Source organism: Macrobrachium nipponense, chromosome 13 (assembly GCF_015104395.2).
Source record: "Macrobrachium nipponense isolate FS-2020 chromosome 13, ASM1510439v2, whole genome shotgun sequence".
In the NCBI taxonomy this organism is placed as follows: domain Eukaryota; kingdom Metazoa; phylum Arthropoda; class Malacostraca; order Decapoda; family Palaemonidae; genus Macrobrachium; species Macrobrachium nipponense.
This window is the reverse complement of record NC_087206.1, coordinates 90,061,909-90,085,682: the sequence shown is the minus strand read 5'-3', so window position 1 is coordinate 90,085,682 and position 23,774 is coordinate 90,061,909. Positions and strand designations below refer to the sequence as shown.

General features: G+C 38.4%; 1 protein-coding gene across 6 annotated transcripts in view; it reads right to left on the bottom strand.

The window, feature by feature from the left end:
- The window catches only part of LOC135225191 (tudor domain-containing protein 7B-like), a 52,797-nt gene extending 32,503 nt beyond the window's left edge, over positions 1–20,294 (bottom strand). For 2 of the 6 annotated variants that reach the window (XM_064264486.1, XM_064264492.1), the window contains exon 1: positions 2,937–2,984. The gene's annotated coding sequence lies outside the window, so the exon portion shown is untranslated. Of the gene's footprint in view, positions 1–2,765; positions 2,906–2,936; positions 2,985–20,158 lie in introns of those variants that run through there. The other 4 variants (XM_064264487.1, XM_064264490.1, XM_064264489.1 and 1 more) reach the window with 4 other exon arrangements.
- Between the last annotated feature and the right edge of the window lie 3,480 nt (positions 20,295–23,774).

The following is a 23,774-nucleotide window of genomic DNA, read 5'->3' as shown; positions in this document are numbered from 1 at the left end:
GAAGCCTCTGCGATATGTTTGGAAGCTTCACGTCTGCATGACGCCTCTAGTGGGGGTTTTGTAGTAGGAGATTTCTATTGGTAGTGGTCTCACTCTCCATAGTGTTCATACCGACACCCTCTTGGAGGGTGAGCGAGTCAGTAGTACTGACCTTTTCTTTATTTTATTTATTCTCTGGTATGTGTTAGTACATTTACCTTGGAAATAATGGATTAAAGGATATTTCGCTGGCGACACGAACCAATCGCCCAGAAATAGATTTTTCCTTACGTCAAAATCCCTTTTTTCATCCACAGGTTTTAAAAGAAAATGGGAATCAAATATATAACATTGGTATTGTTCAAGCTTGCTGTCCTCATTATCACCAGTGGCATGATTGGGGTAGAAAAGGTTGAAGTAAGATGGTAGTTGGGAGCCTCAACCATAAACATACTTTGCTTAACTAATCAGAGAACTGCATAATTACCTAAGGGAGATAGGTAATGAATGTTGATCATACAATTTAAATTTCCTATGCTTGGAGGATTACTTTCTCCACTGGCTTCTACCATAAGAAAATAAATTAAAATATATTTCTCTTGTCACTGACATGGTTCTGCAATTGCAAGAGTCAACTTAAAACACATTCACACAATATAGCCCTCAAAAAAAATCCTGAACAGCTAGTTTTTTAACTGGTTCTCTAACTATAATTTCCAATTCCTGCTCTCCATTACTGCACTATACTACAGTACTGGTGTTCAATACAACAACCTAGTATAATGTTAGTTCTTTATAATCCAGATCATTAAGCATCAAGACCAAGCATACACTATAAACTAATATGAGAAACTGCTGCAATATAACACATGGAATCAATAAGAAAATAATGACACTAGCCTATATTAAGGACAGGTTATAAAACACTACAAATTACCTTTGAGGTCAAGACATGTCCTATGATATTTAATAATTCTTGTTGTATACACTACAGAAAATGACACCTACACTAAAATTAAACCCTGATAAGCCCTTCATAACTAATAAATCTCTTGCTAACCAATGATATAAATTGTAACTTGACAGTTGTTTACAAAGGACACTACTGGTAGCCTGTGCTGTCATTTTTATACATATTCTAGAATTACACAATTCAGTCACACCATAGGCTATTTTGGTAGCTTTTCTGAAGGACAGAATATTTATAGGAACAGTTATAATTTTATGATACCCTTTGACAACAACCTAATTTAGGAATTTGGCCCTATGCTTCAAATACTAGAAAGTCCAGTTGTGAACTGAATGCATCTTCCTTTTTAGACTAATACAACCGGGCTACCCTACACCAAACCATCTCGGTTAATTTTAATCAAGTTACCCTGAGCCTAACCACCTCGGTTTATTTTAATTGTTATTACCGTACAATCAAACCAAAACCAATCATCTTAGCCTAATCATTTCTATTATGATTTTGTAAACTTGAAATCTCAGGACTAGGGCAAACAACCGAGTGGACTAGCTGACCCAGTCTTGCCCGCTGGTTGATCCACCCTTCGAAAAAGTACTTTAACACGTCCTGATACCGGAGATGGGCACCGGTCACGAGTCATCGGTGGTGGGAGCAACACCTCGAGACCTCTACTATCCTTTCGAAGCATTTAAAAGTACTTTTTCGGAGGGTGGATCAACACAAGCGGGCAAGACTGGATCAGCTAGTCCACTCGGTTGTTTCCCCTAGGGAACAAAATTTTGATGAAACTGTCTAGGTCTATTGCAGACCTGGTCTAGTACCTGAGCCTGACAGCGAAGGATTGGCCCTAACTTTTAGCGTGAAATTCCACCAATAGGATAAAAAAAACTGCATGGTACAGGGGTGGACCATGTACGATCAATGTGTACAACCCCAAAAAAAGTACATTATAACGCACCCTGACATCGGAGATGGGCATCAGACGCGACTTCTTGTTGGTGAGAAACGGAGCTAAAGACCTCTACTCCGGTGTCAGGACGCGTTATAATGTACTTTTCTTGGGGTTGTACACATTGATCGTACATCGTCCACCCCTGTACAATGCGGTTTTTTTTACCCTTTAAGGGTTCAGGTACCGGCAGGCCTTTAGTGCAATGAGCACGTGACGTCATCGACCTACCAATTGTCATTAGACTACCTAAGTAGGCTTAGGTACAACAAAATAAGAAAATAATCCCTCGTTGGATAAAACACGTTTGCGACTCGCACACACCGTGACACTCCCACAACCACCTTCACTTCACTTCCTTAGGCCTAAGCAGGAGACGGCCTCTATTTTGGTTACAAATTTATAGTATCACAACTTCAGTCGTCATAGTAGTACCCAGGTAGTGTGTTCTCTTTTTATTCGTTAAAGGGAGGCCGCCATCGAATTTGGGCGTTGGCGACTAGCCCCAGGGGGTGCAAGTCTGGCCCCCCCCAAAAAAAATCCTCCTCGGACCAACACCTGGCAGAGACTCACTTTCTACCCCCCTGTCTCTCCCCTCCCCCTCCCCCTACACAACACAAGACACCAATTCCTCGCATTTCTCAGCTTCGTTAAACCTCTGGGGGATATAATCTCCTACAGAGTCATCACTTAACATCACAGAGAGTTTAGACGTCGGCGGTGGCGGCGTGACATTCCCGGACAAACAAAATAAACAACCAAATGGAGGTCCTTCCTTCTTCGGGGCGAATTCCTTTCATCACAGAACTAGAAGAAGAAGCACAACATCTCTCTCTCCCTCATCAGCTGTCCACATGAATGACATACTTCGCATACCACAGCCCAAAGGATTACTTCGACTCTCAATTCATCACTGCGAGGTGCTGCAGAGGACCTCGTCGGATGACTTCGCGTCACGCGAACAGGTTCGACGACGCCGTCGACCTGTTAAACGAGTGAAACAACCTCACAAACGAGACGGGGTGCGTCTCGCCTTACCGAGTGGTGTCGCCCGTCTGAGGGAGAGCTGTCATGCTCCTAGTCAAATGAGCGTTTACAAATCTCCTCTCGGTATTTCGTCGATTTTAATTCATATTTCTCGCTCACAACTCTTTAAAATTTAATAAGCAATGTTATAATGACATATTATAAAATTTATGAGGTAATTATATTTTATTGCCTACAAACTTCCATCACATCATAGTTTCTTCGTTGACTCACAGCAATGCCAACAAAGCTCTAAATGAGAGGAAATAGGTAATTTGAGAGCATCGTCTAATATCTTTTATCGAAAAATAACGTAACCAACCCCTTCTCAAATCCTACGAAACCTTCCTTTACCGAACATCTTGTTATGACGGACGACAATAAATGCTATTCTACTTTTTTAAAATCATAAATTAGTCATTTATGAATACTGTATAATACAAATGTCGTCAGCTACCAATTACATCATTCATTATTCGGGTGACAGATGACGAAAGAATCTCTTGTTTTCTAAGAAAGGGAATTTATCCGGAGACATGTCATTATATGTTTTAAGTAATGAATATTACAGTCAATGAACTGTATCGGAAATTTATGTTAATTGCAATAAGGAAGTTACAACGTGATCGGTAACCTCTTTTGATCAAAATTCTATCACAAGATTAAACGAAGTTGATGGAGACAATACTCTTAAAGCAATCTTTTCCAAGTTGGATTAACTTCCGTTTACATTCACTTCGGTCAGCGTTGAGAGAGAGAGAGAGAGAGAGAGAGAGAGAGAGAGAGAGAGATCCCACCAGTTTCGACTTTCATCTTCGACAGGGGGACTGGAATGCCTCTTTCCGCTCTACCCCTACGATATATTCTGTCAATCGTCTGTCTGTGTCTCCCTTTGCATGGCCTCCGAGTGACTCCGTGGGTCACCTCTTGGCACCCCTGCAACACATGTTTTGAGTTGATTATACACTTGTGCAACAAAGCTTATAGGTTAGACGACGGGGATATAATGCAAGAAGCAGACGACGTTCTTAGATCTCTCTCTCTCTCTCTCTCTCTCTCTCTCTCTCTCTCTCTCTCTCTCTCATTGCTCCATGTTCCCTTGCCTTCATTTTACCTAGAAAATAGCCTATGTAAAAATAAATATACACTGAATATCGTTAATAATATATTAATCAATACGTAATTGTATGGCTGCAAAATCTGCTTGTATAAAAAATGAGCTATTAATATACGTATTAATTCTCTGAATAATACATATTTTTGTCAATTATTTTTTAAGACCAATTATTTTCACTTTCTCTTAATCATTCTTCAAAACACGTACTATGATAATGGCATTATTTTCCCTTCTCATTTTTATCACCTTTCAATTGTCACTCAGTTTTACTTCCATCGAAAAAATCTATTTCCTTTTATATTCTTCATCTTACATTACCTTACTAAATAATTCAGAACTTGCTATAAGATTGTTTCTTCAAACACTGAATATCTCATTTGCATCCCCCCATTTACTTTCATATCAGTCACATGACACATCAGGATTATATTTCCAGGAACAATCACGCTAACTAGTAACGCCAGATAACTTAACAAATCAGTTACATGAATAACATTCATCCTTCCTGCCAATTAACATTCCAAATACGGTAGTCTCATTTCAAATAAACAATCACTGTAGACTGTAACGCATCGGACACTCCATATTATATTTGAGATGATGGAATCAGAAATACATTATTGCCTTCCACGTAAAAAGAAACGCTATATAAGAAGACATTCTCAAGGTGAGGTAAAATATCTAATACACGGAGCGCGGCACAATGGCAATGTACCCGACCTGCAGAACGCCACTAACACTTTTCCTTCACCCAGTCGGGGGAAAAAAGTGCTACCTTCCTTCTTTCTTTCCCTTCTCGCTTAATGGTTGGGTGGAATGTGTGTGTCTGGATGACTCATATTTCCTGCCTGGGACCGTCGAAAATAAAAGTGTACGTCGCCCGATTATTTCCCCACGCGATGCCGAATATCGAGCGAATTCGCTGAAGTCACATTTGGAGGGTTTGTGCTACATATTTACCAGCACTCGATCGACCTTTCCTTAGGAGCAGGGTCTACTGACGGCAGAGTAGAAGAAACGGTTCATTCATCCTTCATTTGTGAAATAAATGGAGTAATTATTCAATCTCAGAGGCGCAATTAAGTCATTGATACAGCGAGACGGGAGGATGCGCTGTCACCTCTAATTAAGCCATTGTTTGCATAAATGAAGCCGTTTCAAGTGAGGTGTTCGTGTTAGGCCAATGTTCTAGAAGTGTGTCATGCAATTCGGAAGCAATTGTGGAGATGTATGATGGAATAAAGGTCGTGAAAATCCACAATATCACGCCAACACGTGCTTTCATATTCGATGAGGGTACTGAGAAGGACCCGTTATTTTAGCGGTATCAGTTATTGAGGTTGTTTACTGGGGAACCTGATTGCAAGATAAGTGGGCGGCACATGCATTACATAAGAAATGGATCTCTCTCTCTCTCTCTCTCTCTCTCTCTCTCTCTCTCTCTCTCTCTCTCTCTCTCTCGAAGTATCCAGATGGCCCTTTTAGGTCAAGGTTGTACGGCCAAGATGAAAGGGATGCCAGTATCACTCCGAAATGTACAGTTTCATATTGGCGCCAAAACGACGATTTAAAATCTATATAATAGCCAATCGATGTTCTCTGTCTGTCTGTCTGCCTGTCTAAGTCGAGTGATCGAAATCTCGACCACCATTGGGAAAAGTCAGTCAGTCAGAACAGTCAACTTCCTCTTTGCCCTTCTCAGTGCAGAGAGAGAGAGAGAGAGAGAGAGAGAGAGAGAGAGAGAGAGAGAGAGAGAGAGAGAGAGGTGAGTATAAAAAACATTAAAATGAAACTTAGTTCTTAAAAGCACAGAATTTATAATATATAAGAGACATTCAAGACATTAATAACAGGGGAAAAATAAACAAATTCCCATGATTTCTACTTTGTGTGTACACATATTACATGTACACTCAAACCCACCCCTAAACCCCGACATACACACGCGTTAGTGCTCAACATCTGTTGTACCGTAAGAGATGGATTGAGGAAGTCTGTGCAGTTCTGTCAAACACGGACACGAGCAGGTATACACTCTCTCTCTCTCATTATTATTATTATTATTATTATTATTATTATTATTATTATTATTATTGCAGTAATAATGCTGATCTCATTTTTATTAAGTTAATTCTGTTTAATAACTTTTACGCGCGTGACGGGCTTCGGTAATTGTCATTCTTAAACCGGTTATGAATATAGGCTTAAAGAATGCCTATTACCTAAGCAGTAAGTGTGCGCAGGCGCGTGCGTTTAGATTTACATTAATCTCTCTCTCTCTCTCTCCCCGCATACACGAAGTATTTATACTCGGCGAACGTAAGACTATGGGACTAAGGTATTACGAGCTAAAGATCTCTCTCTCTCTCTCTCTCTCTCTCTCTCTCTCTCTCTCTCTCTCTCTAAACCAGGGGCACTGGAAAAAATAAATTGAAAAATAAAAATCTCTTGAAACCCTCCAGATACCGACAAGGTCGACAGCGATCCAGATGTGTTACATCACACAGTGACCCTCTGGGTTGAAAAGTTCTTCGGTGTGCACTGGTCATTGAACACTTGAAATGCTTCAAGCGCACAATGAAATGCTTGAGAGAGAGAGAGAGAGAGAGAGAGAGAGAGAGAGAGAGAGAGAGAGAGAGAGAGAGAGAGAGAGAGAGATAATATTTCTCACAATGATCCATAATTGCGAGAGCCAACAACAGACATTGCAAAACATACGAAACACCGTTAATTAAGACAGGCACAAAATTACGAGAGAGAGAGAGAGAGAGAGAGAGAGAGAGAGAGAGAGAGAGAGAGAGAGAGAGAAGTTCAGGGATAAGACATTCGCGAGACTAAGCACTAGACTCTAGGAAGCACACGAAACGCTATTAAGCAAGACAGCCATAGAAGCATTAGGTCTATATTAAAATATGTAGATATTTGCGATATTCGCTTACTGAAGATATAATTGGGCCCACACGATACGTAAACTAATTAACAACAGTATCTAATCAAAGAGGTTGTGAATGTGAAGGACCTTGAGTGCAAAACAAGGCAAGCAAGTCTTAAGGCGACTCGTTTAATCAAAGAAGTTGAAAAGAATCCGGGTGCAAAACAAGGCAGGCAAGTCTTAAGTCTGACTCGTCAAAATTGAAATGCAAGTCACAAGTGTGTTGGTACCATGTTGTGCAACATCAGCTTTCCTTAAATGCTTACGACTGGGCGTGTCCTTTTACGCCAAAACATTGCAAAAAAAACAATTCTTTTTTTCTCTCATATTCGATACCATGTCATTTGGCCTTTGTAGTCGCATGTGAGAAAGGCTACCCGAGGCTAAGATTAGGGAAATGATGGCATTACGATCATACAGTTTCTCTGGGCAATCTGGTCTTGCCAATAATTCCGTTTCCAGATAAGGGTTTGGGGTTTGGCCTTGCCATGTCCAGCTAGCTGACAGTCGCCTACTATAACTATGCTATGCTACTCTCTCTCTCTCTCTCTCTCTCTCTCTCTCTCTCTCTCTCTCTCTCTCTCTCTCTCTCTCATGTTCAACCGATATGATAGATGAAAAATTCCTTATTTATACCCACTTAAATCAGTTAAAAAGACGCACTTTGCATTGATGATCTCGTTGTAAATTGTTTTATTTCGATACGTACGATCCTTTCTTTAAAAGTGAGTCAGTTATTGTGTTGGATTGTTTTTTAAACGACTGGGATATCAAACACTATTAAAGTTGGAGGTTTGCTAGAGTGTTTCGTTCCTAACCCGAATAACTAGATCTGCAGAACAATGACAAGAATGGACCTCATTATTCATCTACTTCTTCTGAAGACTCATCGAGCTTGAAAAGGTTAAACACATCCTAATTTTGGGAGTTTTAAGTTTCGTTTATGCGACCATCTTGGAATATGAAAGTCAATAGGGACGTAAATAAGAGAAACATTACGAGAACGTCGAAATAAAAACGAGTTGACACAACTATACTAATTTAAAATCCTAAACTAACGCAATAAATAAATAAAATGAAACTTTCAAACCAGTCCTTTGTACTAATACCATAGATATATAAGAGACTAATACTTTCGTTGAAAGGATCCACACACACTGTAGCTCTTAAAGTAAGCTATTTAGGTCAAACGTTCACCTGATGTCTCCGTCGAACTAGCGAGTGAAGTAATGCTGCTGCTGTCGAATGTCGATAGGCCGACCCAGTCACCCCACGTACGTCTGGTTCTCGAAGCTTGTGGGAGACAATACTTGATTATATATATATATATTATATATATATATATATATATATATATATAATATTATATATATATATATTATTTGTCAAGTATAAAAGGCATTAAAATACTCTGGTTTAAAGTTAAACCTAAGGACTATATTTCCGTGGACTGACTTCCACCCTTACTAAATAGTGAATGACAGGAGTTAAGTTACATTAGCGAAATATATAGTGGGAGATATGCCCTTAGGTGATGCATGGGGTCACCGCTACCGACGTTGGTTCTGTTAATTGTCTTATCCACTTCATCGTTGCATTAAATAAGATATTGTCCATATGGTCAGTCCCAGGCCCCATTGGAAAGGTTGATCCTATTATCTTTGCAGTTTTATCAGTAAAAATTCTACCATCTGACATTTAGTTCCGCGTTGGACGAGTGGTTTTCGCACTTGGCTACCAATCCGGTGGTGCGACAGAGGAATTTATTTCTGGTGTCAGAAATTAATTTCTCGATATAATGCGGTTCGGATCCCAGAATAAGCTGTAGGTCCCGTTGCTAGAGGACCAATTGGTTCCTAGCCACATAAAAATATCTAATCCTTCGGGCCAGCCCTAGGAGAGCTGTTAATCAGCTCAGTGGTCTGGTAAAACTCAGATATACTTAACTTTTTTTTGCATCAACAGCTGCTCTTGTATAAAATTCAGGATGAGTTCCAATCCATGGTATGGTTCACATTATTTATACAATGGAATATTGCCAAACTATGTTGTCCATATCGAACTGATCGTTATGTTGGGTTGATCTCTCCGAGAGATTTTCCGGTGAAACCATAGTATGACTTATCACAATCCTTACAGGGGATTTCATAAACCTCTATGTCTTTGGAAACTGGTTTCTGCTGAATGTTAATTAAGGTTTTCCCCAGTGTGTTCAGATAAAAAAGTAATAGTCTTGGGAAAACACATGTAGACAAGCACAAGAAAAAGTAACACAGAACAACTAAATTACCAACTAATTACTGTGACTACAATAGTTATTTGTTGTCCTTTGGCTCATTAATTACATGAAATTTCGACAAATTCAAACCACTTTTATACAGTCGTTCAGACTACATGGCTGCCATTTATACATTGCTGTATTTTCTTGCTACAGGCCTCATTCACTGATAAAAATAGCATATACATAGAACCTTATGACCCGAAGCTGACTTCAGCACAAGCCTAGATTTTTTATTACTTCATCCCAAAAGCTTCTTATCATCTCATCCCAAAAGCCTAGACTTATTATCAAATATCACCATCCCAAAAGCCTAGAGTTTTTATTATATCATCCCAAAAGCCTACACTTATTATATATCCCAAAAGCCTACTCACTATCAAATATCATCATCCCAAAAGCCTAGACTTTTTATATCATCTCAAAAGCCTAGACACATTATCGTATCATCCCAAAAGCTTAGACTCATTATTATATCATCCCAACAGCCTAGACATTTTATTATATCATCCCAATAACCTAGATTCATTATCATATCATCCCAAAAGCCTAGAATTTTTTTTATATCATCGCAAAAGCCTAGATTCATTATCATATCATCCCAACAGTCTAGAATTTTTATTATATCATTGCAAAAGCCTAGACTCATTATTACATCATCCCAAAAGCCTAGATTTATTATATCACCACAATAGCCTAGACTCATTATATCATCGCAAAAGCCTAGATTCATTATCATATCATCCCAAAAGTCTAGAATTTTTTTATATCATTGCAAAAGCCTAGACTCATTATTACATCATCCCAAAAGCCTAGATTTATTATCATATCACCACAATAGCCTAGACGCATTATATCATCCCAAAAGCCTACACTTATTATATCATCCCAAAAGCCTACACTTGCCTAGACTCATTATCATATCATCCCAAAAGCCTAGACTCATTATTATATCACCCCAAAAGCCTACACTTATTATTATAACATCCCAAAAGCCTACACTTGCTTAGACTCATTATTATATCATCCCAAAAGCCTACACTTATTATTATATCATCCCAAAAGCCTAGACTCATTATATCACCCCAATAGCCAACTCATTAATATATCATACCAAAAGCCTAGACTCATTATTATATCATCCAAAAAGCCTACACTTATTATTATAACATCCCAAAAGCCTACACTTGCTTAGACTCATTATTATATCATCCCAAAAGCCTAGACTTATTATTATATCACCCTAAAAGCCTAGACTTATTATATCACCCCAATAGCCAACTCATTAATATATCATACCAAAAGCCTAAACTCATTATTATATCATCCCAAAAGCCTAGACTCATTATTATATCATCCCAAAAGCCTAGACTCTTTATATCACCCCAATAGCCTACTCATTATTATATCATCCAAAAAGCCAAGACTTATTATTATATCATCACAAAAGCCTAGATTTATTATTATAGCATCCCATTATTACATCCTCAAAGCCTAGACTTATTATTATAGCATCCCATTATTACATCCTCAAAGCCTAGACTTATTATTATATCACTCCAAAAGCCTAGACTCATTATCATATTATTCCAAAAGCCTACACATTATATCATCCCAAAAGCCTAGACTCATTATATCATATCATATTCCAAAGCCTAGACTATTATCATATCATCCCAAAAGCCTACATTTATTATCATATCACCCAAAAGCCTAGAATCATTATTATATCATCCCAAAAGCCTAGACATTTTATTATATCATCAAAAGCCCACACTTATTATATCATCCCAAAAGGCTAGACTTTTTATTACATTATCCCAAAAGCCTAGACTCATTATCATATCACAAAAGCCTAGAATCATTATTATATCATCCCAAAAGCCTAGACTCATTATTATATCATCCCAAAAGCCTAGACTCATTATCATATCATCCCAAAATCCTAGACTCATTATTATATAATCCCAAAAGCCTAGACTTTATATCATAATCCCATAAGTAAGCCTGGACTTTATCATATCATCCCAAAAGCGTAAATTGTTCTTACATCATCCCAAAAGTCTAGCCTCATTACCTCATCCGAAAAAGAACAGGAAATGAGGACTGCCTTTCTGATGAAGCCTCGCAAGTTATCGTTTCCATAACAGGAGAGAAAACGGCCCATTACGGCAGCAACCTTTTTTCCCTCCTTTGGTCAGAACCGAGTATAGTACAAATAGACGGGCGTGTTGATCGCCATACACTTGAGGAATCTTAAGACGAAGCCATAATAATGAAAGTTTGCGTCCAAACTATCTACTAAAGTCACATTCACCCGAAGCGTGAGTCACACTCACTCTCCTGACCGCAAAAGACTGTCCGATAATGAATGACGTAACCTGTCTATAGACGCACAAGTGTCACCCATTCCTTCTCAGGCTTCTCTTTTAATCGACAGTTGTGTCATCACGCTACGTAACGCCAGACAACTTACAAAATCAATCAATCACGCTTACACTAAGATAATAAAATCTCTTCTACTACAAGGTATATATATCCACTCGAACCATGGCGGCTCTACACGAACGTCTTCAGACTCAGAGGATGGAAGTATATAGTTACTTGTTAAGAAGCCCAAGGCTGCTTAAACCACATGACTCAACGAACTGTGAAAACGGTCGTCTGTTCTCTAAACTTTTCCCTGTAGCTTCCGCATTCAGCCGTTTGTTTGCTTGCAAGATAATACCACAGGTCTAATGGCTGCTTGAAGACCTGAGAGCAGTCGGCATCGAAAATGATGTACACAATTGAAATAAGTCATTTAGAAAACAGGATGGTTACAGTGGTTATATCAAATGTAAAATCAGAAGGGAGAGCCCTAACTAAAGGCGTGCCAACATTCCAAAAGAATAAGTATTGGTTCGTCAACAATAAATATTGTAGCAGCAGTGAAGAACTTGGGAGTATTTACTGATAATTAATTGTCGATGAAGACGCTCTGAAAACCGCAATTTGCAACCAAATACTTTCGAGGCCTGACTACTGCAACGTTGTATACTACGGACCTGAACAAAGGTATCGATGGAGACTATTTGCATTCCAATGATAAACAAGTAAAGTTTCTTCGGTGTAGTACTCGAGTTTTGTGTACATCGTATAATCAAGGCCACCTAAAACAGATCTATGATTCGGCGGTCTCGGAATATGTATGAGCCGTGGCCCATGAAACTTGAACCACGTTCCGGTGGTAGCCACGATTATGGCTAACTTTAACCTTAAATAAAATAGAAACTACTGAAGCTAGAGGGCTGTCATTTGGTACATTTGATGCTTGGTGGGTGGATGGTCAACATGTCAATTTGCAGCTCTCTAGCCTCAGCAGGTTTTAAGATCTGAGGGCGGACGGAGAAAATCGCGTGGACAGGCAATGCTGGTAAAACAGTTTTCTTCTCAGATAACTAAATTGTTTTGATATTTCTACTAACTATAACTAAACCATATTTAAGGCCCTGCTATAAAATAAGAAGGCCTTGTACGTCCTCAGCGCATTTGAAGTACTGTCAAACCAGAAAACTTTCTCCTACAATAAAAGGGAGAAGAACACTAGCCAATTGTCAACCTATTAAGAAGTGGAATACGTCACGCTTTTACAAACTGGCATAGTTTCTCATTAATCACAGTTAACCATTCATCGACCTTGTGGGACTGACTCTACACCTAGAAAGCTTATTGTGTGATTAAAATGATTTTGTGTGCATGACTTGTTGTTTGATAAAATGAAAGGATGGGAAGACTCGAGTATATGGTTATATGTCAAGAAGTAGTATATGGTTATATGTTAAGAAGTAGTATATGGCTATATGTTACGAAGTACTATATGGTTATAGATTAAAGATGCTTAGACGACATGACCAACGAAGGAAAAACACGTCATTTGTCTCTGTAACTTTTGTGTAGCTTCGGGGGTGAATCATTCGTCTGCTTTCGTTTGTTTGTTGTAACTTGTAGTACCATAGGTCTAATGGTTGGTTTAACGTGCGTTATCGATGGCCAATATTTACATGGCTGTGACTGAATCCGGTTAAAGTTTTACCAACCATTACCAAATTACAATTTACAGAGCTTACTCAAAATAAGACCTTTCAAGTACTAAACTTATTCTAAATTCTCCGTCAAGCCAAAGGATTTTCTCTAAGAAAAAGAGAAGAAGACTGGGGTTATGAATTTATCAGCCTGTTAAAAGTGGAATAGGTCGTGCTTTTGCAAATTGGTATATTCTCTCGTTTACGTTTATCTAGCTCTAACCATTGGTCGACCTTGTGTGGTTGACGCTACACTTGAACACCGCATACTATGATTAAAATGAGTTTGTCGTATGAAGCTTATTGTATGAATCACATGATTACGATGCATAACGCTTAAGCTTAGTCCATTACTAAGCTGTATGTAAGTACGTACCACAGGGGATAAATGTTAAAACATATACTAATCCTGACCGGTTTGGTCTTGAGTTAACACATCTTCCCGAGGATTGATGCATTGCAGTGTGTGTCTGTGTGTGTGTGTGTATTACATTATTCAGAAGCCCATTCCCATGGAGTAAGCCTACAAAAGGGGCAAATGACTTGAAGTTCGAGTTTATTCTAATATAGTGCTCATTTGAACGGAATTACAGAAGGCAATAGGAAATACAGAAGGAAGAGACATCAGCTATTAGAACACACATCAACAAATTAATAAATAAACAGATAAAAAAGTAAATGATTAAAAGACGATGAAAATGGTCTTATAAGTAATGAACATCTGAGGTTCCAAACTACACGAGGAGAATGTTCTACAGCTCCCAACAGCAGTCCAGCATCGGTGTGACGAACGAACAACGAGTCAGTGCCCCGTCACATCTGTCAGTGAACAGAGATGTCCAAAAATATCTCAGCATGCGGTCTGGCTACTGTCAAGTCACTTGTAGATAAAATTCCATTGCTCTGACGTACCTTTGGGGTTATCAGATAGAGCTATCGATTTTATCTTTACCTCTTGATCGTTATAGTTTATCAGAACTTCCAGTATCTTGTTTTCCCCAGACATCCAATTTCGGATTCGCAAACAATTGGTACCACAACAGTCCAAGTGAAGATGCAATGCAGTGCTACCCTAAACCATTATTTATTTGCTTATTTATTTATTCATATTTCTTCCTTCTCCAATGACTGGATCTTCTATTTATATTTCCTCATACTTGTACCAAATGAACACCATATTCTTTGGAAACTTGAATTCCACGTCAATGACCCTGTAGGCTTGTTCCATACGAAACAGGATTTATCTTCTGGATAATAATAATAATAATAATAATAATAATAATAATAATAATAATAATAATAATAATAATAATAATAATAACAACGTACTAGACGTAGATTCGAGAATCACCACTCTTCTACATCTTTTGGCTGCACCCTGTAATTTTTTGGCTACACCCTGAATCTAATCTTGCCAGTTTTAACTGAGTCGGCCCCCCTACGATTGTCTGAATGAATATCGGTACCGTTCGCAAAAACAGTGTATGGGCTTGTCTGAATGCAAAAGTGGGCGGAGCTTCGTGTCTGAACGATCTCACCGAGAATCTGTCACGACCAGGTTGCTGGCTTGTGACTAAGTCTGTCAATGTATGGGTTTGTCTGCCGACATAACGCTATCGCGCGCGTCTCTTCTAGAGATGATGCCATGTCTTCTCGAGACAAAATCTTTGTTCAGACTGAAATCGTTCAGACTGTATGACTAGTGTGTGTGGGTCGATAACGAAAATCGTTCAGACAATCATTCAGTGTATGGGGGCCTTCAGGATGTGACTAACAGAGAGAGAGAGAGAGAGAGAGAGAGAGAGAGAGAGAGAGAGAGAGAGAGAGAGAGAAACACTTGTTGTGACAATACTTCCGGCTTAGTATCGAACGCATAAATTCCCATAAGAGATGTACCCCAACATACAATAACTAGCTGTGCTCACGACGGCTCAAATACCTGTTAAGTCACACAGGTAACATTCCGATATACTGACGACGCTGATATGCCAACAGGTAAGCCTTACGGGTTAGCACAACAGACGTCTTAAGGAAGCCAGCTGGCTGGCTACGCCTATGTTCACGGCGTCAAGCTGTCTGGCGCTACGCACTGGTCACGGTTGAAAGGAAGCCTGATTTCAAGAAGAATATTACTTTTCCATAGATTCTTTCTTTGAATCTTCAACTGATCACTCTCATGGATAAAGTCAACAGACTTACATAAACCCAAAGGGAAGAAATCGGCCTACAGAGAGAAAGAACTTACAAGATTCTACGACTGCATTCTGCAGGTTGTCCTCGGTTTGAGTTGTGGCCAACAAAGACTCCCAGTACACTTGGGTAGTATTAAACCTGATGCTACAAAACGACACTACGCTGTTCGCAGTAGCAGCCTACCTAATGTTTGTTTGTTTGGTGTTTTTACGTTGCATGGAACCTATGGTTATTCAGCGACGGAACCAACGGCTTCACGTGACTTCCGAACCACGTCGAGAGTGAACTAATATCACTAGAAATATATATCTCTGACCCCTCAATGACATGTCCGAGAATTGAACTCGCGGTGGCCAAGACCAAACCGACCACGCCACTGATGCGCTGCCTGCCTAATGTGACGAGCAAAAACAGCTATATATAATAGTCCGGTGAAGAAAACTGCAGAGGATGTTCGTGGTTGTGGTGCACTGCATTGGGCGAGTTTTGGAATAGTCTTTGTCTCAGTAGTTGATACAAACCAATAAATGCTTTTCACATACCTAACAAACATCAACACACACATTTTAAGGAGATAAGCAACAAATTACATATTTCTAAACCAACGCAACCTATCTAAATTTGTTTTTTCAATGTAGATGTTTTCAACCTGTACTCACTCCATATTTACTCGTAATAACCCTCTTACAAAAAAAAAAAAAAAAAAAAAAAAAAAACTTTCACCTTTCACTATGAACGAAACCACGCACACCGCCACGTTATAAAAAAATAAAAAAAAAACCTCACGAATGACGTCATTCGCAAAAACTAACTCGCCAACTTTATCCATGAAATGATTAGATTTCGTGGAGGAATTTCACAACTTGGCTTTTTATATAATTATTTTATATATTATGAAAAAGTTCAAGGATCATTTGCCGTCTTAACAAAAAAATTTCAACTATGCAACTGAAAATTGAGCACACGTATTGAGATGCAAAGATATCAATTTCAGAGATAGATTCAAACGCACGACCCAGGAGGTCATTCAGGGCAAATTGAGAGCAAAATGGTTTGAAAGATGAAACAGGAAGAAAACTTCTCAGTTGCATTATGAAATAATTATAAGGAGAAGATGGAGAGTAAGATGGAAGAGAGAGAGAGAGAGAGAGAGAGAGAGAGAGAGAGAGAGAGAGAGAGAGAGAGAGAGAGAGGGGGTGGGTTGCTACTAGCGGTCGACGGGACGGATACAGATAATAATGTATGAATACATTGTATTTATATAATATATAATTTACGAATTAATGCATTAAGTCTATCCAATGTGTTGATATGACAAATTTTGGCATAAAATCGGAAGCCCGTAATTTAAAATTTTCACAAGTTATTAATGACGAGACGTATATTAGAAAACAAAAATAATCAACAACAAAAACAAAATTATATTCACATCCCGTGATCTCTAAATCTAGGACGTTGGCTAAAAGAGGTCTACGATAGAAAATTTCCATAATTAACAAATCTTTGCAAACAGGATTAGATTAGAACTTGCGGGGTACAAAATATACACCACAGCCACAATAGGACTTCCCAAAGGTCGCAGGTGCGATAAGACATCAAATCTGAGTGGATTAATATTCTGCATAACACGTGGAATGTGTACCAAATCTGACGAGGCATAATTACTGTATATAAATATAGAAAATCACCAATCTCATATAACGTATGGTTTAATACAGTTAAAATGATCAAGCGTATGTATTCCTTTTACCAAAAATTGGTCATTCAGTCCATTTCTGTGGCGTTTTCGTCTCTCTCTCTTTCTCTCCCAAATACGTGTACAAAACACGTCTCGTCTCCGTACTGAGATTTCAAGTGACGACGCAGCGTATTTCCGTTGAACGGGATGACCTATCAAATAAAAGCTAAGCGATATCTCCTTTCTGTACGAAGTGCAAATTCCGAACCTTTGGAGTTTCCGGTCATTATGCTACTGTTCTTGGTGCTCAGAAGCTGGAAACTTGAATTAATCATTCCATTTCGACAAAATGCTGTTGTTTTGCTTAATCTCTTCTTATATGTTGATATTTCTTAAATGAGTCGAGAGTAAAGAAATAAGGTTAGAATTATCGACAAGGGAAAGCCGTACGAGGATGAGTATTGTCTATAACAAGGTATATAGAATGGTCTATAAGACATTTAGGAAGCATCAAAATCAGTTTGGACTTACGTATATATAATAAGAAAAATTAATTTCCTCCACCTGAACACTAACGAGAAGGCGGAGAGCAAAGAAAGGGAATCGCGAGAAATAAGATGAAAGTGAATAAAAAATTATTTTTTTTAAGATCGAGGTCACGTCCCGGGGACTCGTCGGGACGGGAATGAAGAAGAGAGAGAGAGAGAGAGAGAGAGAGAGAGAGAGAGAGAGAGAGAGAGAGAGAGAGAGAATGGTCTGATTGAATTACTGACGTCACAAAAAACGAAAAATACAAAAAATAGGGGGGGGGGGTTGGAATTGGATTCAAGTTCGAGACAAAACCATTTCGTCTATGAAAGGAGACTGACGGTGCACACGTGAACTGAATCCCGAGTCACCCCCCACAAAAAAAAGGTCTTAGAAAGATGTTTTGTGCTGCAGATTAAAAAAAAAAAAAAAACGTTTAAGTGATGAAAAAAGTGTTTTAAAGTCTCGTTTTCAACAACTTTTTACGATATTTTCGGCCATTTCTGAAAGACGGCCCGAAGTTGGGAAAGATACAGCAGTTGTTCATAGTAAACAGTTCCTCTGAATGTATTTTTGTGAGAATAAACAGAACACATGTTTAAGGGGAACAGGCTGATTCGGACCATGTACTGGCTCATTCGGACTTTATCCAGGCTTATTCGGACCTTCATATGATTGGCGGATTTTTCTATGCAGTTTTACCTCCTGAACAAGAATTTTAAGTAATATTTATTCGGACGACTGTAATTAACCCCCGGAGGCTCGTACTAAAACACGGCGAAATATATTTGACGTCCCAATTCCTCATGGCTTTCGTATTCGCGGGGACGAACGATACGGAATGCTTATATAGAAATACCAATTGCTATAATATAAAATTATTAGCATGGGTCCGAATCAGCCTAGCAAATGGTCCGAACCAGCCAAGATTAAGGTCCGAATCAGCCAAGGTCCGAATGAGCCTGCATCCGTTTTAAGACCGCAAGCTCCCACGTATCATGACAACTGAACAAAATAAACTTTGAGCTTTCAGAGAATATACTAAAATTTTACTCATGTAATGTATAAAATTGTGATATCTACACATAATATTATATATAAAATATTGGGTTGAGTAACAGGCTGCAGTTTCTTACAACTGGTTTACTTGACGAACGCGCAGGAAAATTCAGGAAATACTAGCCACTACGTTGGCAAAAGGAAGACATCAAGAGCAGGGCGCATTTAGAAGATACGAAAAATTAAATTTCCTCTGCCTAAAATAATAGAGGAAGAGAAAATGGAAAAAAAATGCACGAGAAATAAACTTAATCAAAACTCGAGGTGACGCTACAGCGACAAACACTCCTGAGATGTAGCCTAGTATGCATTGCACCAGTTTTTTGCCATGTAGGTTAGGTTAGGCTGGGTGTTCAGATTGAACTACCGAAGTCACAAAATAATTACAGGTAAACCTAACTAATAACTCCGCGTCGGGTATTTCTTTGGAGTTTACAGTTTCTTATAGTATTCGGGTTGCTTATTAACAATTTACAGTTATATTTGGGCGGTCGACTGTAATTAAACCACAGAGGCCAGTACTAAACTGCGAAATACATTGGATGCCCCAATCCCTAGTGGATCTCGTATCTGCGGTTTCGTTCCTTGCAGTCAGTGCGGAGTTATTCCTTAGAATTACCAAAATGAAATTACAAAATAAAATCGAAGGAAACGCGAGAGAAAAAAAGGTTGAATTGGATGAAAGTTCGAGACAATCATTTCCTACGTGAAAAGAAATTGATTGTACCTGTGCATTGGACCCCCTGAAAAAAGGTCTAACATTTTTTTGTGGCTTTGTTTGAAAAACAGAACGCTTTAGTGATCCACTCAACAAGTTTTGTTTTAGGGAAGTTTTCCGATATTTTCGGCCTCTTCTTAAATAATAGCTAGACAGCACGAAAGCTACTGAAGATAAATTAGGTAGTTGTTTACAGTAATTAGTAGGTCCAGGATGTAGTTTGCTGAGAGTAAACAGAATAAATGTTTTAAGACAGAATGATCCCACCGTATCTTATCAATTAAAATAAATCTATATGAGCTCGCAGGGATTGTATAGCTAGTATCGACTTCAAATTTCCTCGAGCGTGTGTGTGTGTCTTTGGTAGAATTACGATCGACAGCAACTTGCTTACCTTGTGAAAGCAGGAAAATTCAACAAATACCAGTCATCACGTTAAAAAAAAAAAAAAAAAAAAAAAAAAAAAAAAAAAAAAAATACGGAGCCTCCGTCGAGGCTTTAAAGAAAGCAATGCACGATTTCATCAGTACGGTCACGACTGCCGTAATTCTTCAACGGTTAAAATTCTCGTTTGCGCGTTACAAAATACAAAGAGTTTGGACTAAACTAAGCCATTAATTATACCTAGGCCAATTTTTATATAAACTTGAACAATAGTTTTACTCACCAAAGGCTTGTATAGTTGACAATCTATATCTTGTAGACTTCACTTAAAAAAATTAAAAACTTTAGAGTTAAAAGAAGTGCTTTTTGTCAAGATGCAGTTCGATCACTTAGATGTTCCTAGGTGTCTGTCCAAGACAGTACTGAAATCGAAAATCGAAATATGGTTGGTACTTGGTGATGCTTCCTTCCAATATCCCTTGTTAAACCACGTGAGGATGTTTACATTTGCTTCCCAGATGTGCGATAACTATCCTTTTCTCGGCAATGTTTCGTCTTCCATCACAAAAAAGTGATACGTATTTTCGTAGGCATATCTTCTGCGGTAATATATGTACTATTCATAAACGATCCAAATGTATACGTGTGCATGATAATACATTAGTGAAATAAGATATATCGTCCTTAAATACGCAGAAGCAGGGCATGAAGATCGCCTCACCCAATATGCAGACGATAATTTTCTCAAGAACTTAATCTCTTTGCCCAGAGGCCAAAGACCGTTTCCAGGGAGGACCTCACTGGCTATCCTTCGGTCCTTGAAAACATATGGGTCCCCGAAATCCCACGAGGGTTGAGGCATGGATGAGGGGAGGAGCGTTTATCCGGGGTTAATGTTGTTTTCGTGGCACAGTGACCGGTGCCCTTGGTCGGCTATTTGATTTTCTTTCAGGGTGGGAAAGGAATTCTAGAAAGCCACTCCTTGAAAATGATCTACGATGAAGGCGCTCTAGGAGAGAGAGAGAGAGAGATGCTACGTGCACACACATACATGGATACGTAGACACAGTATATACAGAGAGAGAGAGTTGCTACATGCACACACACATACATGGATACGTAGACACACATAGTATATGCAGGGAAAGAATATTACTACGAACACATACTACAAAGAGAGAATGTACAGCCTAATGGCATGCAATTGATCATTATGCATGGAAAATGGCCATATTTGGACAATTCATTGAGAGAGAGAGAATCTAGCTACAGCAGAAGTCCTCTTTAGGAAAGATGAAAACAAAAGCGTACAGCAATTCAAGACAGGAATATAAATTTCGTTAGGCCTACGGATAAAACCCTGCACCAAAACTTCTAAAGGAACTTAAACATTACTGCCAAGCTCCTAATCCTAAGACAAGACCTTGACTTTTCCAGGGGAACTGATATTGTTTCCTGGTCCTGGCCTACCGAACGGTTAAAGAAAAAGAGAAAATGGTTTATCGAATCGGTAAAAAAAAAAAAAAAAAAAAGTCAAGTAAAAATATCACAGAAAAAAAGACAATAATTTAGGATGGCCGGTAAGTCATGATTTTGGAAAGGAAAGAAAGAAAATATTCTAAATAAGTTATTGACTGGTAAGACATGACTGGTACATATTGACAACACTGTTTATATATGATGGCATTACATTCAGTAAAAAAAAAAAAAAAAAAAAAAAAAACAAAAAAAAAAAAAAAAAAAAAAAAACGCTTTCTTCAATGTAAGCACCGAAATGTAATCAAAACGAATATATTTGTCGGTCATTTATTGACTGTACACGCCATGGTCTGGCTTGAATATTTTTTTTTTTTATTTACCCGACTTTCTTCCCTGGACAAAATTTATCACAGGCCACCATAAATGAATACCAATGTCACTTTCTTTCTGTGGCTTTTTTCCTAGCCAAAATTGTAACTTTTTTCTGTGACATTATTGCCGGCTGCCGGTAATAATGGTTTGTTCCGTAGTTAATACTTAGGTGTAAATCAGTTAGGCCTAAGTAGTGTTTTAATATTATTGTAGATCATGGCTGGTACGCAATATAGTGCATATCTAATGAATACACATTAAACAATATAAGTAAACAGGAGTCTGTTTCTGCAGGTGATGAATCACGTGTAGTGGCGAACAAGTAGCTAGAGAGAGAGAGAGAGAGAGAGAGAGAGAGAGAGAGAGAGAGAGAGAGAGAGAGAGGCATCAGCACCGCCAAAAGGAAGGAGAAGGTTTTTGCCTCACCGCTGAGTCAGAGCTGAGTCGAAATGTCAACTCATCTTGTCGACACTTTGCATGCATGGGAATGACTCCTGTGATAGCGGGATGAATAACGGCTCAAGTTCACAGCACCAGACAAGCTATCGCCTTAATCCCTTTAGCACTTTCTCCAACCTCTTGTATTTTAATCGTTACAAACTTATGGTGCTGTACTACGGCGCCTGTAGCACACTATATGGGCGTATAAATTCATATATATGAGGCTGGACTTTCTGGAGTACAGTAAGCATTTGAAACACACACATGCAGAGAGAGAGAGAGAGAGAGAGAGAGAGAGCTGCAGTTTACAGCAGCTCAGAAAACTTTTCAGTGAGAGTTACAGATAGGCCTAACTGTCTTACTAAGTATTTTTCTCTTTTTTCCGATATCAGGGAGGACATTTTATAAAACCAAACTCAATATACTTTTATGAAAATGTATAATTATTATGAATAAAAGTCTAAAATACGTATTCGGTCGTGCACTGAACTGGGATGATTCTGCTCTTTCTAGTATGGGACTTCGCTGTCATGTTATTTGGTCGTTAATTTTTCCTTCGATAAATTTACAAGAAGAGGAATCTGCAAGCTCTATTGCTGACAAGCGCAGAATTATAGATTCTGTTCTACTTTACATATTTACATTGCTTTATAAAATATGTTGTAGCAAAATCAAACTAAGTTTGCTAACAAATGCCTCGAACTCTGCGGGAAAATAAAATTGCTCTCGACCTGCAACCTTTACAATTAAGCCTAATCATGTTGTTGGTAAAGAGAGAACTATATCCTCCTATAAAATTCTTACTGATGTGCAGCAACCCTTTCTCTAGTCCATAATCAAATTCTCTAGCCTAATTTTTTCGTCCATAATCAAATTTTCTAGCCTAATTTTTTCGTCCCAAAACCTAATGAATTAATCTGCCCTTCTCACAATCAAGTTTGTCAGGTTCCCATTGACCTACAAAATTTGCATGAATAATTAATTTCTATCCTGTATTTTATTATTTTTTCCTTGTACCAAAGCTCTGGTAAACGCAGTGGGTAATAAATAACTTATTCTTAGGCACTGGAAATTCTGTGCCAACTTTGGAAAAAAAATAAGAGAGCTGAGAAATTCATTGCAATTGTGAACAAACAGAATTACATAAATAATAGAACAAAAAATAATCACAATTTTGGCTAAAACGACAAATTGCATAGGAGTGACGTAGGTCTAGACATTGTTCTTGAGCAGCAACGATAAAAATAAATACTACTTAATATAGTTTAACTTAAACTGTTGTGCTTTTCAGATTAAATGTATATGTATATAAAAACATTTATCCTTCAAGTTGGTTATTTAAAAAACTTACAACTAACTTTAAAATACTTTTAAATAACTGATAGAACTAAAATGTAAACCACACATTAGTCCGACTTGAAAAGCAGTGCTATTACCTCATTTCAGAAACAGTGGGAGGATGCATAGTTTCTTATAGTAATGTATTCCCGTAGTAGGTACACACACACACACACACACACACACACACACACACACCACACCACACAACCACACCAACACACAGAATTATCACAACTTCAGACACACGTGCACATCTATAGGCCTAC